This window comes from Pantherophis guttatus, chromosome 1, assembly GCF_059756535.1.
Source record: "Pantherophis guttatus breed Tessera chromosome 1, ASM5975653v1, whole genome shotgun sequence".
NCBI lineage: Eukaryota > Metazoa > Chordata > Lepidosauria > Squamata > Colubridae > Pantherophis > Pantherophis guttatus.
The window spans coordinates 169,508,065-169,526,155 of NC_142063.1; the positions used below are offsets into that span (position 1 = coordinate 169,508,065).

Sequence of the window (18,091 nt, forward strand, 5' to 3'; positions counted from 1 at the left end):
TCTTGGATTTTTATCCCATCTTTATTACTTTATAAGTAACACAAGCCAGCAAACATACATAATATTCCTTCCACCTCCTATTTTCCCATAACAACAAAGGGTGACAACAACCCTGTGAAAAGGGTTGGCCTGAAAGAGATCTTCTGCAGATATCCTGAGTTTTGTGAGGCACATTATGGAGACAGTGACATGTTACTATTACGGCCATATAATAGCTATAATACTATGTTTGGCAAACAAGTGAGATTGTTGGAGCATTTGACACATGTACCATAAGATAAGCTTGCATTAGATGAAATGGACTGGGTCCATGAAGACTGGTGCAATCATAAATATGTCAGCCTTTTGCAATAAATCAGAAAGCACCTTTTCCAACTAACAAATGTTAATAAAAGGCATGTGTTAGACATCTTCACAGTGTTTTGTCCCTCAGAATGCCTGAAGCACCCACACCTAGCAATAAACTTTTTGAGACTGACGCGCGCACACACACACACACACACACACACACACTCCCCCCTCCCCTTATATGATTTATATGGCTCTTACTGGAAGGAATGCAGAGTGCAGATGATGGCATCATCCTGACAATGTGGTGCTGTGGGTGGAACTCATACCCATAAGGTTTCCCTTCAGACAAGGTTGTGAATCATTCCCAGCAAGAGAGGAGCCTGTTTATCAAGCAACAGAATCGGCTTAAGAAACCACAGTTGGGTGAGGGAGTTCTTAGAGACACAAATGGGGGGTGGGGGGTTCCAAAGGCTCTGTGAATGTGGAAGAACACTGAACAAGAGGATGAGGAAGAGAAGGAGCAGCACTTAAGAAGATCTTCAGAAAAAAGGACTTGCTTAATTTCACAGCAGGGAGAGTACTAATAGGAGGTAAGATTTCCACCTTGAGAATGCAGAGCCATTTTTTAAAATCTTTCTTTTCATAGTCCCGGGATTCCTCTTTCTAACTTGATATAGCACTTTGACAAGCATATCATGCTCTGAAGAAGTTCTAGCAGCTATTCTCAGTGGGAGAAGCAACTTTGCAGCAGAATTCTGTCAACTCCCAATCAACTACTCTTTTTTTATTGTGCTGAGATGGGTTTAGGGAAGCCCTCGACTTACAACAGTTCATTTAGTGACCATTCAGTTACAACAGCACTGAAAAAAGTGACTTGTGACCCTTTTTCACACTTATGACCATTGCAGCATTCTCCATAGTCACGTGATCAAAATTCAGATGCTTGGCAACTGACTCATATTTATGACAGTTGCAGTGTCCCAGGGTCATGTGATCAATTTTTGTGACCTTCTGACAAGCAAAGTCAATGGGGAAGCCAGGTTCACTTAACAACTGCACTGATTCATTTAACAACTTGGCAAGAACAGTCATAAAATAGGGCAAAATTCACTTAACAAATGTTTCATTTAGCAACAGAAATGTTGGGCTCAATTATGGTTGAGGACTAACTGTACTTTTAAGAAGCAAAACAAATACATTCAACCAAATCCAGCATTCCACTTTGGATCCTGATTTAAATATAATGTGCTTAGATATCCACAGGACCTAAGCTAGTCATAACAAAATCCAGTATCACCAGTTTCAGTAGATCTCTTCCAAGTACAGTTCAACCCTCAAGCACCCACCATTTTGTCTCCCAATAGCCATCACTTAGATCAGGCATTGGAAGCCTACAGTCCATGGGCTGCACATGGCCCACCACTGGAAAGCACCCCAAAAGAAATATATCCATCTGGTCTGCATGAGAGAGTGCGTAATGCTGCTTTTGTGGGTGCTCACTGCCTCCTCAGGCAGGCATGTTGGCAACAGATTAACCAGTTGCTCCTGCAGAGTAACATACTCCATTCTGTGCTAGTGAAAGTAAGTGATCTGTGAAGCAAAAAAGGAAGAGGAAAAAATGGCGGTGGTGAAAGCATGACCCCTGGCCCCTATGTGGGAGAAGGTTGTTAGCACGATTAGATTTAGGCATATAGTGGCTGGGTACATACATTTATAGTGATGTTCAGCTGATTTTATCTTACAGATTGTGTGACCCCAGTCTTTACATAAACCATACTTCATTGTTGTACATTATATGTGAATCCAGCCATTGAGACTTGTACAACAAACCATGGGTAAAACAATTGTGGGGTTAGTGTGTATAATTCAAAGCATTACACTGGTCCATATACCATAGATTGGACCTCTAGATTCAACTGCTAATGAACTCTACTACAAACTCATAGGAACCATTTGCTGCTTTTTGAGAACCAAAAAATGTGAGAGCAAGCTAAGCCACCATTTTCAGTGTCTCTGCAGAGTTCAAAGATTTCTCTTTTGTTTAGAAAAGATTTACCATGAGACTGCAGACTTAACACGTATTTTTGCTCTGAAGTAATATTCAGATCTGCACAAATGAGGTCAGAAAATTTGAAACTTGTGACACAAACACAATAAAAATAAATATAATAAAGTTGTCTATGGAAAATGTGCATATTTTTTGAAGTTTATGCCACCCACACTTCTTCAGACTTATTCTCTTATTCTTGGTATTTTTTCCTTTTCTTTTTCTATACACATCAAAGCGTATTCTTGCCAAAAATCATATTTTTGTTTTTAATAGAGAGTCTGTACTGGAGACAGTCAAATTGAATAGCTTCCCAAATATTTATCTAAACTATGAACCAGATCGGGTGTCTTCCATGGCATGGATCCAAGAATATCTTGCATACCCTTTCCCCCCCTATCTATATACCTAGTATTTCCCAACATTCCAACATAAGTAAAAACCAACAATTTATAACAAAGGCAAAGAATTAAAATCCTCCTTAGTCACTGCAACTGGTTTCCAATTAAACACTGGAGCTAATAGGCATTGTTTGTCTATATCTTGCTATGTTTTAAGAGAAATGCATAAGCATACAGCTTGCCTTAGATCATTTTCCCATTTTCACAAAAAATAAATTCTCTGGAAAAAAAAGAAGGCAGTAAGGTGTGGGTATGTGTGTGTGAGTGTAAAATACTATTTTTAAAAGGAAAAATATGTGTATGCATGCAAGCACACCAGAAGTTCAAAGCTAGCTTTGATTCTTTGAAGCAACCGTCAGAACTCATGAAGACAGAATCTTTTAATGTAATCTGTGATGAAAAGGGATTTTTTTTTAATTTTAATTTTCGTAAAGCCTTGGTAATGCTATATTCATTTCTTTTAAAAGAGCCAGAAGTTTTAACTAGCATTTCCTGCTCTTGTTTATGAACAGCATTCTACTGGGATTGGCAACCAGTAAGACTAATGTCATCTGACACCCTTGAATAGGAATCAAGAACTGCTTGGAATGGAGCAGGATTATGTGGGTGGATGGAAAAACTACTTGGGGGCTAATTGTTGCTCATTGTGCTTTTTCTCTTGTTAAGCAGATACTCAATATATGCTTTAATATTTGTGAGAGAAAAAATCCTTCCTAATATGGAAGTTTATAGAGGTAAGAAGTATAGACTTCATCATCATTAAAGTAGCTGTCCAGCTGGTGAGATGGATGGCAAATACATTTAATAAATAATAAATAGAGTAAGAAACCATAGAATCCAATCTTTTCATGTCCCATGCATATATTTCAGGAAAAGGCAAGCTCAAATAAACATAAATTGTTAACCTCCAAAGTCCATGCCACAATTTGCCAGGTCTGCTTTTTGGAGTCAATGAGATCATTTAAAAGTGTGCCATTCACCTTTGGTGAACCTTGAGCTACAAAGAATCTCATATGTTGTCTTAAGTGGCAAACAAAGCAGTCTAACTGATCTGCCCAGCCAGCTACTTGAGCCACTGTGATATACTATAGTTATAATTCAGTAAGGTCCTGATGCAGATCCAAGAGATATAGGAAGGGAAGGAAGAAGCCCATCAGAAGAGCAAGAACTCAACAATCATCCTATCTTTCCAATATCTACAGTGACAGCACAGACATCTATTTTGGAAGACCACAGGTAGTCTTTGACTTACAAATTGCTTGCTTAGTGGCTCCTTCAAAGTTCCAATGACCCAAAAAGAGGTACTTATGACCCCTATTCAAAATTCTAACAGCTTCCCTCCCCCCACAGTCACATGATCACATTTTGGATGCTTGACAACTGGCCTGTCAGACAAGTAAGCAATCTTTTGACTAAACCAGGGGACATACTTGCTAAACAATCAGGAGCTTCCAAGATTTGCTGGCACCAGACATGTGCAGGGAAAGAGGTCTTTTTGGAGAAATAGAAAATGGTATCATAACAATGTTTTCACGACGACAGACCTTGGATGAGACATGGAAAAGAACCTCTGCTGCTTCTCCTTTCCCATGATTCATGGAGCTGCGTGTCACTTGCCATAGCAGGGTCCAGGATAAAACTTTGAGGAAGAGGAGCTTTTGGCTTTCACATCTCTGATTACCTTCATATCCCTAGTCAGCCTTTTGCAAACTGTAGCCCTGCAGGAACAGTGAACTGCAACTCCCATTGCTTCTACCCACCTGTATCAGATGGGTAGTACACATTCCTAGTTGGGAAAGCAGAGTGGACTGGAGCTGCTAAAGAATCCTGAAGTAGTGCACTCCTCAGGATCAAAAGAGAAGTATGAGCCTCAGCCTTTTTAAGAAAAAGGCTGCCTTTCTGTGCCTGCATAGGTTCCAAAAGGAAGAGCTGAAGATTAGATGTTGGACAAAGTCCATTCTTCTCTGACAGTCTTCAATCTTTTAATTATTGCTTCTGCTGATAAAAGTTGTTCTGCCAAATGGGAGATATCAGCAGAACATTCTACAATGCTAAAGATCTACCCCAAATCTTTAGCTACCTAAGCCAAAGTAGCTGGAATACACCATGATGGTATAAATCTTTGTTCCTCCTTTTCTATGCTTTTTTCACTAGCATATTGTATGTGCGTACATCTTTCATTTATATAAGAACAAAGTGATGGTATAATTCAGCAATCTGAAAACAACTGGTGTTATTCAAATGCCTGCATCAAGGGTAAACTACTGGGGTTCTCTAGATGTTTGAGGTGACAACTCCCACAAATCCTGCCGATGCCTGTTTTTAGGATTTGTAGTGCAGATGCTGGGGTGCTCATGTCCAGAATAATCTCTCTCCACATCTAAAAAAATAATTTCCATAATAATGCTGTTATCGCATCTTGTTGCCAGGGGCTCTATTTTGAAGTTCGTGACAGGAGTTAGAACACTCAAAACACAAATCATGAATGCCATAGGATATCCATCAGCTAGAGGCAGCAACACTGAAGTATTTTCCTACATTTTTTTTTATTGCAAAAGTTTTACAATTACATTTTCACCCCTTTTTTCCCCCCCACCCTCCCCAAACTTCCCAACCTCCCTAACCCTCCCCTCCCCCCAGACTTCCCTATAATATACTCATAACTCGTAAAAAAAAAACCCTTAATATGACACTTATGTATAAACTTGAACCCCTCCCTCCCCTGTATGATTTTTCTTTTTACCTCATTACATTAAAATATTTCTAAAACATTATTTTCAAGTAAAGGCTATTTGATACTTTCTAGTTTGATATTTGTTCTGAACATATTCTATCCACTTTTTCCATTCCCATTCATAAGTCTCTTGTGAACAATCTTTTAAGTATGCTGAAATCTTCGCCATCTCTGCAAAACTGGCCATCTTCAAAGTCCATTCCTCAATAGTGGGCAAAGCTTCATTTTTCCAGTATTTACCTATCAACAATCTTGCTGCTGTTATCATATACAGTATCAGTTTTGTTTCACCCGATGTAAAACCCTTAACTATACCCAATAAAAACAATTGTGGAGAGAATTGAATTTTTTTCTTCAACACATTCTGCATGACCCACCAAATTTTTATCCAAAAAGCCTTAACTTTCCTACAGGTCCACCAAACATGATAATACGTAGCATCCAAACATTCACATCTCCAACATTTTGGCTGAACATTAGGGTACATACATGACAACTTTTTGGGATCTAAATGCCATCTATAAAACATTTTATAGAAATTTTCCCTCAGGTTCTGCGACTGTGTAAATTTAACATTCTGAACCCAAATTTTTTCCCATGTTTCCAACATCACTGGTTCTTCAAAATTTTGTGCCCACTTAATCATACAATCTTTAACTAATTCAGTTTCTGAATCCCTTTCTAGCAGAACATTATAAAGCCTTTTGATATGCATTGGACCTTTCTCTTTTATATGTCTAACCAATTCTTCCTCATGCAACATAATACCAGTTTTTTGGTCCTCTTTCCATCTCAATTGTAATTGATTATATTGTAACCAAGTTAAATTAATCCCTTCGTCCAACAGTGTCTGCAATGTCTTCAGCTGCCATCTGCCCGCATCTGTAAAAAGAACCTCTTTGTATAAAAACCCCCCGAGTGACATTATATTTGTATTCCACAAAGTATGACCAAGATCCAGCCATAGCGGTATTTTATAATCCCATTTGAGTCGGTGCTTCTTCCAAACTCTCATCAAAGAGTCTCTAAGTATATGACTTTTAAATACTTTATCAACTTTGTCATCATAAAATAAGCAAGCATGCCATCCAAATTCAAGATCAAAACTTTCTGCATTCAATATTCCAGCCTTTTTACTTCCAAACCAATCACTTGTTAAAGTTAAAGCTGCTGCATCATAATATAGCTGTAGGTTTGGAAGTTTAAGACCTCCTCTTTCTGGAACATCTTGCATAATTTTCAATTTCACTCTCGGCTTCTTCTCGTTCCAGACGAACTTATTCACTCCAGTTTCCCAAACTTTCAATTGTTTATCACTTTTAAGCACCGGAATCATTTGAAACAAAAAAAGAAATCTTGGCAAAATGTTCATCTTAACTGCTGCTATTCTTCCAAGTAGAGACAGCTGCAGTTTTTTCCAAGTCTCCATATCTTTCTGCACCTCTCGCCACAACACCTCATAGTTATTTTGAAACAATTTCATGTTTGATTCTGCAACCTGAACTCCTAGATATTTTACCTTAGGTACAGTCTCAAAACCTGCCCTCCTTTCAAGCTCATGTTTACGATCTTGTGTCATGTTTTTAGCTATCATTTTAGTCTTTTTTGGATTCAGTCTAAAACCTGAAACTTTACCATAGTCTTGTATAATGTCCTTCATCAGGATTATTGATTCCATTGGTTGTGATAGGGTAACAACCAGATCATCTGCAAATGCCTTTATTCTGTAATCCTCTTGCCTAATCATTATACCTTTCAAGATATTAGAGTCCCGTATTGTATTTAGCAAGACTTCTAGTGTTAAAATAAATAAAAGTGGGGACAACGGACATCCCTGTCTTGTTCCTTTTTCAATTTTAAACTCTGTTGTCAAACTTCCATTAATAATGATCTGTGCCTTTTGCTCTTGATAAATTGCTGAAATCGCCTGTATAAATTGATCCCCAAAATCCATCTTTTTTAAAGTCTTTAGTAGAAAATTCCAATCCACTCTATCAAAGGCCTTCTCTGCATCCAAAAAGACCAGCACTGCAGGGATCTGTTTATTCTTCTCAAGATATTCCAATAAATCTATTACTTGCCTTACATTATCCTTCATGTATCTGCCCTCGATAAATCCCGCTTGATCATCATGAATCACCTTTTGGATTACTGGCATCAACCTGTTGGCTAATACTTTTGCATAGATTTTATAATCTGTATTCAAAAGAGATATTGGTCTATAGTTCTCTGGTTTTTTAGGACCAACTTGTTCTTTTGGTATCAAAGATATATAAGCAGTTGTCCATGATGGGGGTATTTTACCCCCTTGTTGAATATTGCAAAATAAATCTCTAAGTTGTCCCACCATTTCAGCTTGTAAAGTTTTGTAATACACTGCGGTCAAACCATCCGTGCCAGGAGCTTTGGCTGTTTTTAACTGTTTAATTGCTACTATTATCTCCTCCTCTGTTATAGGATAATTCATTCTTTCCTTTTGTTGATCAGTAATTTTTGTAACTCTTTTATCGTTTAAATATTTTTCTATAAGTCCATTCTGCACCTCCTCTTTGGCATATAATTTGGTATAATAGTCCACAAAAGCTTCTTTAATTAATTTTTGTTGAAAGATTTCTTTCCCTCCAATATCAATACTATCAATAGTCCGTATACTTTGTTTTTTCCTCAATGTGTAAGCCAACCATCTGCCCGGTTTATTAGCGTTACAAAATGTATTATGCTTCGCATATTGTAAATTTGTTGCAACTTGTTCCGCCATAAGCATTTGAAATTGGTCTTTCAAAAGTTTTATAGCACTGCATATTCTTTCATCTGTTGGATTTTTAATAAGTAACTGTTCTTTATTCTTTATTTCTGTTTCCAATTCAGATCTTTTCTTTTGTCGAAACAGTCTATGTTTAGAGTTCATGTAGATAAGTACCCCTCTCATATAAGCTTTACTTGCGTCCCACACAATTTCAATTGGGGTACCTTTATTCAAATTTATTTCAAAAAATTCTTTCAAATGCTTTTTAAGTTCTGTTGTATTTTTTTCGTATCTAAACAAATTCTCATTTAATATCCAAGAACATCTCTCAACCTTATCCATCTCAATTTCTATCCATACTGGGCTATGGTCAGTCAAAGTTCTTGGAAAAATCTTTGTTCTTTTTGTCTTAACAAGTAAGTCATCTGACAACAAAATAAAATCAATCCTAGAGAAGGATCTGTGTCTGTCAGAAAAAAAAGTGTAGTCCAATTCTTTTGGATTATGTATTCTCCAAACATCTTTTAGTTCCATATCTTCTTTCATATCAAAAAAGGTCTGTGGTAATCTGATCCTAGACTTTGCCAAACTCTTTTTATCTAATTTAGAATCAATTACTCCATTCCAGTCTCCCATAATTAAAATAGATCTGTAGTCCCATTGCAGTATTTTAGTATGTAACATCTTATAGAAATGGTCCTGTTGTTGATTGGGAGCATAAATTCCAATCAAAAGAATTTGGCCATTTGCTGTAAGCAATTCAATTGCTACAAACCTACCATCTTCATCTGCTTCTATAACTTTAGCTGTTAACTTTTTATTTACATAAATAACCACACCATTCTTTTTTTGCGAAGTTGAAGATATAAAATGTGTTCCTAGTTTGGAGTTTATCAAATATTTTTGATCTTGAGTTGTGATATGCGTTTCTTGTAAACAAATTATATCATTATTAAATTGTTTCAAATATGTAAATAATTTCTTCCTTTTCTGTGCTGAATTCAACCCGTTAACATTCCAAGATAAACACTTAAACATCATCTTCATCTTTCTGAAGCAAAGAGCAGAATAATCGAAGATCATCCGAAAGCTTCGATCTCGCTCCCCCCATGGCTCCAGTCTCTTGTGCAGTACTCTTAACTGCCTTCTTATCTTGTCTTTCCTGTTGTTGTTGTTGCTTTTGTTTAAGTAACTTAGATTGAGCTCGAGTTATACGTTGATCCTTAACTTCAATCATCTGAACCGGGTCCAAGATTGGAGAAGATTCCAGCAAAGGCTCATCCAGAAAACCTCCTTCTGCGCCTTGCATTTCCTCTAATTCCTGCTTAGACTGTTCTTGCAGTTCTCATTGAAGTTGCTTCTCTTCACTCTCCTTAATCTCCAAAACTGTAGATGTACGTGGAGATGGTGTTCTTTCCTTAAGAATAGTAGTGTAAAAGTGCTGTGCCTTCTCCACAGTATTCAAGCGATATCTTTCTCCCTTGTATCTGAAAATTATACCAACTGGGGCGTCCCACCGAAATGGTATCTGTAAATTTTGTAATTCCTTAACAAGAAAGCCAAATTCTTTTCTAGTTTTCAGCATTTTAGGGGGTAATTCTTTATAAATTCCAATTCGTGAGCCCCCCACTTGCACAGAAGTGTAAAAGGATTTTTGCAGGATGTCATTTCTTATTTCTCTATCAGTAAAATATATGACCACATCTCTGGGCAATTGTCTTTGTCTGGCCACCCAAGAATTCACTCTGTAAATTTTATCTATTTTGTGAAAAACCACATCAGGATTAACTTGTAGAATCTTGGCCAGGGCCTCAGAACAAACCTGTCTCAAATCCTGTCTTTCCTCTTCTCGAATTCCTCGAAGCCGTATGGCAAACTCCATTGCCCTGAATTGTACCATGACAATCTCATTTTCAACTCTTTGCATTTTATTGTCCACATCAGCAATTTTATAATCATTGTCTTTCATCTTAACATTAACTTCTGATTTAAGTTCTTCAACTTTAGAATCAACTTTCACAATAAATTCTGCCAGGCCAGACGCCACTTCTGATATTTTTTTGGTCACCTTGTTTTGATTCTGTTTCACCATATCTTTAACTTCATTAATTTCCTGCATAAATTCCTGATGTGATTTTTGAAGTTTATCATCTATCTCCTGTTGAGATTTTTGAAATTTATCATCCAAAGTTTTAGAAATAAATTCTTTTAAATCTCCCACATCAAAATCTTTTTTCTGAGTCTGTATCTGTTGTACTGGGGGAGGCTGTGCTTTATGTGTGGGAGATCCACCTCCTGTTGCCTTCGCTTCCTGCTTCTTTGAGGCCATCCTGCCACGTAGGCTGGTTTTATTAAAAAGGGAAGTTCTTCTTCCTCTCCCACCTCCACAAAGACTTCTGAAAAAGTCCCCCAGATTTGATCAAATAAGAACCAAAGTAAAGCAAAGTCCAGTATTGAAAAAGGAGAAATTTCTCTTATTTCTCTTGTTGCAAGCGAAGCAACTTCGTAGCAGTTTAGAAACTTTGTAACAAAGCAAGATGAGTTCAGCAATCCACACTCGCCAGCTCGTTAGCTCTAAGGCTAAGCGCCATGTTTTTACAATTCACTTTCACTCATCTGCATTTTTTCACTCAGATTAGAAAGCCAAGAAAACTCTAATACTTGCGCTTCCGAGTTTCAGGGTTCAAGTAACAGTATGCTGCTCATTAAAGCTGGTTCCTTTTCTTTCAATTTAAGGTTTCCTGTAGCCGGCTTGTTCTGCAGAAGCAGACTTGTCCCACGCCGCCCGGAGTTCCAGCAGGTTGAATGGGAGCCGCTCCTGTTCCCTCCCCAGAAACTATTCCCTGGGGGGGTTGCAGGGGCTCAACCTGTGCCCTGCGATCTCTCTTCAAAAATCCTAGAGATTTTTGAAGTTTTCGAGCCGCTTCTTAGTCGCGAAGCGGCTCTACAAGCGGCGGGGCTGGCGGAGCTTCAAAAGGCACCGCCGCCGCCGAAGACAAGGAAACCGGAAGTCCGTATTTTCCTACATTGATACAATGGACTCCAGTGAGCCAAATCTGAAGGTAAGGATTTCACATTAAATGTAAATGAAATAACTTGACTCTGGAAGAGAGCTACATTTTCACCATTCCACATCGGTTGCCTGTGTGTTGCACAAAATGACTCAGAAGGCCTCAAATCTGATTTAAGATGAACTACTGATACCTCTAAACTTTTAACTTCTAAGATTCTGGAGATAGCAACCTTGTTAGAGAGCAACCAATCCAGGCAGGAGAAAGCCTCAAACAGGAAATTAGTCTGGACTCATTACATAAACACAAGAGGGCAAGATCTGACACACATACACCCTTCGAGTCTTATCTAATTTTCCCCAGGTGAATGCTACCATTCTGGGAAGATTCCTGTGGAACAGGCATAAAACAATAAAGTAGCTAGTTTGAACTCTACACGCGTGGGCCTGGTTGTTCATGCCTTAAAAGCCTAATGGACTGCAATATACAAGTCAGAGTCCTGTTTTAGTGGTATTGGCTGACATATTCTATGCATATAAAATGTTATGCCAAAGGCCACTTTCTGCATATGATAGCCCTGAATAGGAGCACAGCAGAGACAGAAGGGCTGTGACATCCATAATACTGCAGCAGAGTTCTCAGCACAGTCTTCCTCCACACTTGCCCCTTGAGCAAAGAATACCTGAATAAGGCTAATGGGTTTTCGGGTCAGTGACAGGCTATTTGTTTCCTATTGTCCATCCCTAAGTGTCTCCCTGTTGAGATTCTGAGGAACAGGAATGCTTGGATGGTGTTCTCTTGGGCCTCCCCCAAAAAGAAATTAGTGTTTGAGTTTTCCTGGACCCCGCTGAAAGGCCTTTTGTTAAGCTTTCTAAAACCAGAAAGAGAACTATTCCCCCTCCTTTCTCAAGGTTGTGACTCAACTCTTCCCAACTCTCAGGGTATCTGTCATTGCTTTCTCAAGATAGCCTGAACAATTGCAACATGTATTGGAGCATTCACAACTCCAGTACATGCAAGCAGGTCCAGAGAGCCATCAAAGCACTGCGTGGAAGGGTTGCACTGAAGAGAACCTGTCCTTTGAGGTCCTCATTTCCTATAAATGGAAACATCCCTCCCTTGCAGCCCCAAAGGCTAAACTTTTGTGATGCAGAAGTGTCTACTGAATGGTTTATTTATATGTATTTTTCATGGAAGAGATGGTAAATAAGTCAGTCACTAAATATGCAAATGAATAATAGTGGTAAATGAACACTTGCAGAACTGAGCTGTGGGGAGTTTTTACTTGCAACATACTTCACTCCCTTATCTTTCATTTATTTATACTTAATTCATTTATGAGTGGCTTTGTTGTTGTTGTGTGCTTCTCTTTTCAGTGAAATGTCTTCTAAAATGCCTTTTAGAAGGAGCTGCCCAAGCAAAATTAATAAATGGATGTAGAGTTTTTTAGTACCCGAGTCAGGATTAGGATAGATTTTGGAAGATACCTATTTTGCTTTTCAGCACATTTTGCCAATTAGGTTTTTTCTTCCAATTTAAATAGGACAATGATGAACTGGAGCAAAGTAAGTCCTATGAAGAACTATTTAAAAACCTAGGTATGTTCAGGGGACATGGTAGCTGTCTTCCAATACCTGAAGGGTTGTCATGTTGTAGAGGGTTTGGACTTGTCCTCACTTGCTCCAGATAGTAACAGTTGCAACTACTGGGATGAAACTTCAAGGATGTAGATAGAGATTAGACTTAGACATTAGGAAAACTTCTTGATAGTAAGAGCTTTCATTCAATGTGAATAGAGTAGTTTCCTCTTCACTGAAGGCTGAATTATCATTTATTGAGGATGGTGCAGTCGTGCTTTCTAATTTGATGATTCTCCTTATCATAGCATTGCATTAATAAAGAGTAACCTATAGAATTAAAAAAGAAAAGAAAGAAAAATTGTTGGTTTTTATTTTAACATACCCAAATAAATCTAAACAGCTACAAGAAAGTTAGATTTAACTCAATTCCTGGCAGTCTAGTCCCAGAGTTTCCATATGCTCAGGTTTTGTTCAAAACTTCCATTTATTTGTTACCTCTTCTCTTCCTCCTCTTTCTTTCACAGCAGCCCATTTGTCATGTCACCTCAGGAAACTGCTGGGAGTGAGGAAGCTGGCATTTTCTCTTCTGAGTTCCCCACACCAGCAATCCCTAGATGCATCAGCTACCCCTCACACCTCATGGATTTCAAAATGGCATGCAGCTCAACTCTTGCCTGCAGCCTTATTATTCCTCTGCTCCTTCTGCAAACCCTGTCAGCCTTTCTACATCTCATTTCTCCACCAATATGCTTAGAATTTAACTTGAAAAGGTTCCTCACAAACTGTAGAGAGACTGATTGCGCATGGAATGGAAAGATAAATGCAAACCCATTTTTCTTTTGCACTGCAGCCTGGCCCTAAATGGGGCAACAGCAGAAGTCAGGGAAACTTTGTCCTCCATTCAGCTGATCTTTCTTTTCATCATCTACCCAGATGTAGTAAGATTAGTAATCATGTTCTCCAAATTTTCTAGAGGCTTTTGTACTTCATCCAGATGTTCATTCTGGTTATAAATGTATGTAATATATGGTCTGGGTGCCTATATGTATGTACTTGACTACCCTTGCTGCTCTCTCTCCAGAAAATCCCTATACAGTAACCATGATGTGAAAAAACGGATGCCCAACAGATATTCTGGATTCAAATCCATGAGGCCTTGGCCATGCTGGCTGGGATCCTCAGCCAAAGGAGGAGGTGAGTTGGGAAACAGTAGGCAGTCGTCCAAAATCTTGTGTCTTCAGTTGGGAAGTCAGAATCTTCTACTGTATTCTGGTTTCTCTAAAAGAGATTCTCTCATGCCCTGTAGTTTCATTATATTTATCTCAGATTTTATTTCTCAATCGTAGCTTTTTGTTTTGCATACCAAGTGTTAAATACTGACAACCATAACCAGCAACATCAAACTGATCTGCAAGGGAATTCTGGCTGCCAACAAGATGAGCGCTCTACAAATGTAGATTCAAAGTGGACCCATTCTTTGAAAGACTGGGAAGTTTCTAGCAAAGCCCTTCATAAATTATAGACTCACCAATGAATTCTTTGTATACTCTGATTCAGGGGTGAAATGCTCCCGGTTCGGACCAGATTGCCCGATCCGGACCAGATCACCCAATCCGGTAGCAATGGCAGCGGGTTGTTCGGAGAACCAGTAGCAAAAATCCCTGCCCCCCGCCATGCCTAGCTGACCCACGCGATCATCAGAGGCTTTTTTTTTACTTTTAAAAGCATTTTTTCTTCGGCCAAAAAATGCTTCTAAAAGTAAAAAAAAAAAAAAAAGCCTCTGATGATCGCATGGCTCAGCTGGGATCGTCAGAGCCTTTTAAAAGCATTTTTTCTACAACCTCTTCAGCCAAAGAGGTTGTAGAAAAAATGCTTTTAAAAGTTTTTTTTAATAAAAAGTTGGCCACACCCACCCAGTCACATTATCCCCCCAAGCCACGCCCACAGAACCGCTAGTAACAAATTTTACATTTCACCACTGCTCTGATTGTAACTGTAAGTACAAATCAATGTTTGTCTTTTTGTCTGTGCCTTCAAGTCATTACCGGTATTGACTCCTGGTGATCACCTGGACTAATCTCTGCAGTTTTCTTGGTAAGATTTTTTGGAAGTGGTTTGCCTTTGTCTGCTTCCTAGTGCTGAGAATGACTGACCCAGTGGCTCAAGGTCCCCCAGTTAGCTTTATGTTTAAGGCAGTAATACTCCTCATGTCTCCTATTTCCTGCTCAGTCCCTTAATTATTACACCATATTGATTCTCTAATATATGTTTGTCATACCCATATATTATTTTAAATTGTCCATATTGTTAAAGAAAGAAACTTGTGATCATGGCAGGTTTTGCATGGACTTATATTGGCCAGTCACATTGATACAGATACAGATTAATAGAGTTGGAAGGGACCTTGTGGGTCATCGAGTCCAACCCCCCATCCAAGCAGGAGCCCCTACACCATTTCTCACAGATGGCAGTCTAGTCTCTTCTTGAAAGCTTTCAGTGATGAAGCTCCCACCACTTCCGAAGGCAAGCTTTTCCATTGGTTGATTGCTCTGTCAGAAAATTTCTCCTTATTTCTCTCGTTCAGTCTCCATCCATTATTCCTTGTCTGGCCTTCATGTGCTTTGGAAAATAGCTTGACCCACTCCTCTCTGTGGCAGCCCCTCAAATATTGGAACACTATCATGTCTCCTCTGGTCCTTCTCTTCACTAAACTAGGACTATTAGAGGAAATCTTACTTTACAAAGGGAAGGAACAAGCAGAATATTATAAAATACATGTATAGGTTTGGAAACAACCATAAACCCAATAATGCATCTTGCCCAGCTGGAAGGGCTAGAAGTGAATTACCTGTTTGCTGCTGATGAAAAGTTCGATGATTTTTCTGCTGTCCCACTTCGCAGTTCTCCAGATATAAGAGCTTCTACCCATAGAAACCTCAGAGATAATGATAGTGCGTGGCTTTAGTTCATCTTGCAACCTAAGCATAATTGGAGCTGGTTAATAGCTAGATGGGAGAACAACAGGATGTCCCAAAGCTGTAAATTAGATTAGGAAATTAAAAAAAATAAATCTCACACCATAATGGCAAACCATGTCTACATTAATTAAACAACTGCAGATAGTCCTCAAGTTAGGATCACAATGGAGCCTGCCCATTATGGTTCAAGGTTGGGAGGACACTAATTGAACCTTGTTAAGTAAATGAAGTCCTTCCCAACTCTCCCCAATGGATCTGTTAAACAAATGTATGGGTTGTTAAGTGTTCATGGGGTGCCTCATGGGTGGAGAAGACCATGGGGGGGGGCTAAGTGCAGGAACAATACCACCTGCTCTGGCTTCCCAAGGCCTCCCCCCCCCCGGTCCATTGAGATATCCCATGTTCCACTTCCCACCCATTGGGTCCCCACAGACGTTCGGGCCTCCTCCACACCCGCCCTGTCACTTACCTTTTAAAGCTCTCCAAAGCTCAGGATGTCAGGGTACAAAAGGAGGACAGCTACCCGATGGCTGGGCCACCTGGCAGAAAAGTGGCCATCTTTCTCTGTGATGCTGGTGCATGTTTCTGTTTTCCTTTCTTGGCTAAATGCTCTCCTTCCCTCCCCTAGTGAAGGCAAATGGTAAGAGAAAGAATTCTTCTCTTCCTTGCCATTTGCCTGGCTAATGGTGGGGGGAGGGAAGGCATGCAGCCGCCAAAACTCTTCTGACAAGCCTTTAGGAAGAGTTTTGCCAACTGTGTGCCTGTGATAAGTAAAAAAAAAAAAAAAAGTCTGAAAGGGAAAAAAAATAATAAAATGCTGTAAATTGTAATTTGAATTTTAGCCTGTCTTTATATAAGTTATATCATGGCTCTCTTCTCCCTATATTCTACCCTTTCTTATCATCAAATCCCTAAGTCACAACTTCATGCTTTTTTTTTTTCATTTTCAACAAATAGTCCATATAGGGTTTGCGGTCACTAACAACAACTATAGTTACTGTGTTTTCTCTAATCCAAAAGATCAATTTTGCTGCCGGGCCCGTCTGAAGTTTGCTAGAGAGCATTTGGATGATCCAGAAGAGGATTGGAAGAATGTCATGTGGTCAGATGAAACCAAAGTAGAACTGTTTGGTAGAAACACAACTCGTCGTGTTTGGAGGAGAGAGAATGCTGAGTTGCATCCAAAGAACACCATACCTACTGTGAAGCATGGGGGTGGCAACATCATGCTTTGGGGCCATTTCTCTGCAAAGGACCATGACGACTGATCCGTGTACAGGAAAGAATGAATGGGGCCATGTATCGTGAGATTTTGAGTGCAAACCTCCTTCCATCAGCAAGGGCATTGAAGATGAAACATGGCTGGGTCTTTCAGCATGACAATGATCCCAAACACACCACCCAGGCAATGAAGGAGTGGCTTCGTAAGAAGCATTTCAAGGTCCTGGAGTGGCCTAGACAGTCTCCAGATCTCAACCCCATAGAAAACCTTTGGAGGGAGTTGAAAGTCCGTGTTGCCCAGCAACAGCCCCAAAACATCACTGCTCTAGAGATCTGCATGGAGGAATGGGCCAACATACCAGCAATAGTGTGTGCCAACCTTGTGAAGACTTACAGAAAACGTTTGACCTCTGTCATTGCCAACAAAAGATATATAACAAAGTATTGAGATGAACTTTTGATATTGACCAAATACTTATTTTCCACCATAATTTGCAAATAAATTCTTTCCAAATCAGATAATGTGATTGTCTGGATTTGTTTTCTCATTTTGTCTCTCATAGTTGAGGTCTACCTATGATGTCAATTACAGGCCTCTCTCATCTTTTTAAGTGGGAGAACTTGCACAATTGGTGGCTGACTAAATACTTTTTTGCCCCACTGTATCTGTGCATGTCTTGAGTCAGAAACAGCTTTTGAAGCAGCTGCATGAACTCTACAAAAGACATAGCTGCTTTAATGATTTGGAGAAAAATGCCTCATACATGCTTCTGCATATTTCAAGACTTCATTCAGATGCTTTGCAGTTTGTCTTAACCTAATCTGATTTCTTTGGATTTGACTTCATGCACATGAGCCCTAATAACTGCAGTTTATGGTACACTGTGGCTTAGTGTGTTCTATGAACACAGCCAATAGTGCTTTATTCAATAAAGCTTAACACATTAAAGTTTTCCTCTTCCACTCTTTTATAGTTAAATTAAGCAGTGCTGCTATTTACCCTCTATTTGGAAGCAAGTCCTATCAAACATGACTCTCACTTCTACGCAGATTTATGAGACTGAATCATCAAAACAGAGTGG

The 18,091-nt window shown here is 39.1% G+C and overlaps 2 long non-coding RNA genes across 2 annotated transcripts; one reads left to right on the forward strand and one right to left on the reverse strand.

Annotated features, from left to right (window-relative positions):
- The first annotated feature begins 640 nt into the window (after nucleotides 1-640).
- Nucleotides 641-17,528, forward strand: LOC117673596 (uncharacterized). Its single transcript, XR_004593517.3, has 3 exons — nucleotides 641-881; nucleotides 13,892-14,004; nucleotides 16,809-17,528. It is a non-coding gene; the product is annotated as an uncharacterized LOC117673596 (long non-coding RNA).
- On the reverse strand, nucleotides 12,984-16,578 carry LOC148116622 (uncharacterized). The gene is made up of 3 exons (XR_015731188.1): nucleotides 16,258-16,578; nucleotides 15,659-15,788; nucleotides 12,984-13,137 (listed from the first exon to the last, which is right to left on the reverse strand). It is a non-coding gene; the product is annotated as an uncharacterized LOC148116622 (long non-coding RNA).
- Nucleotides 17,529-18,091: the final 563 nt, after the last annotated feature.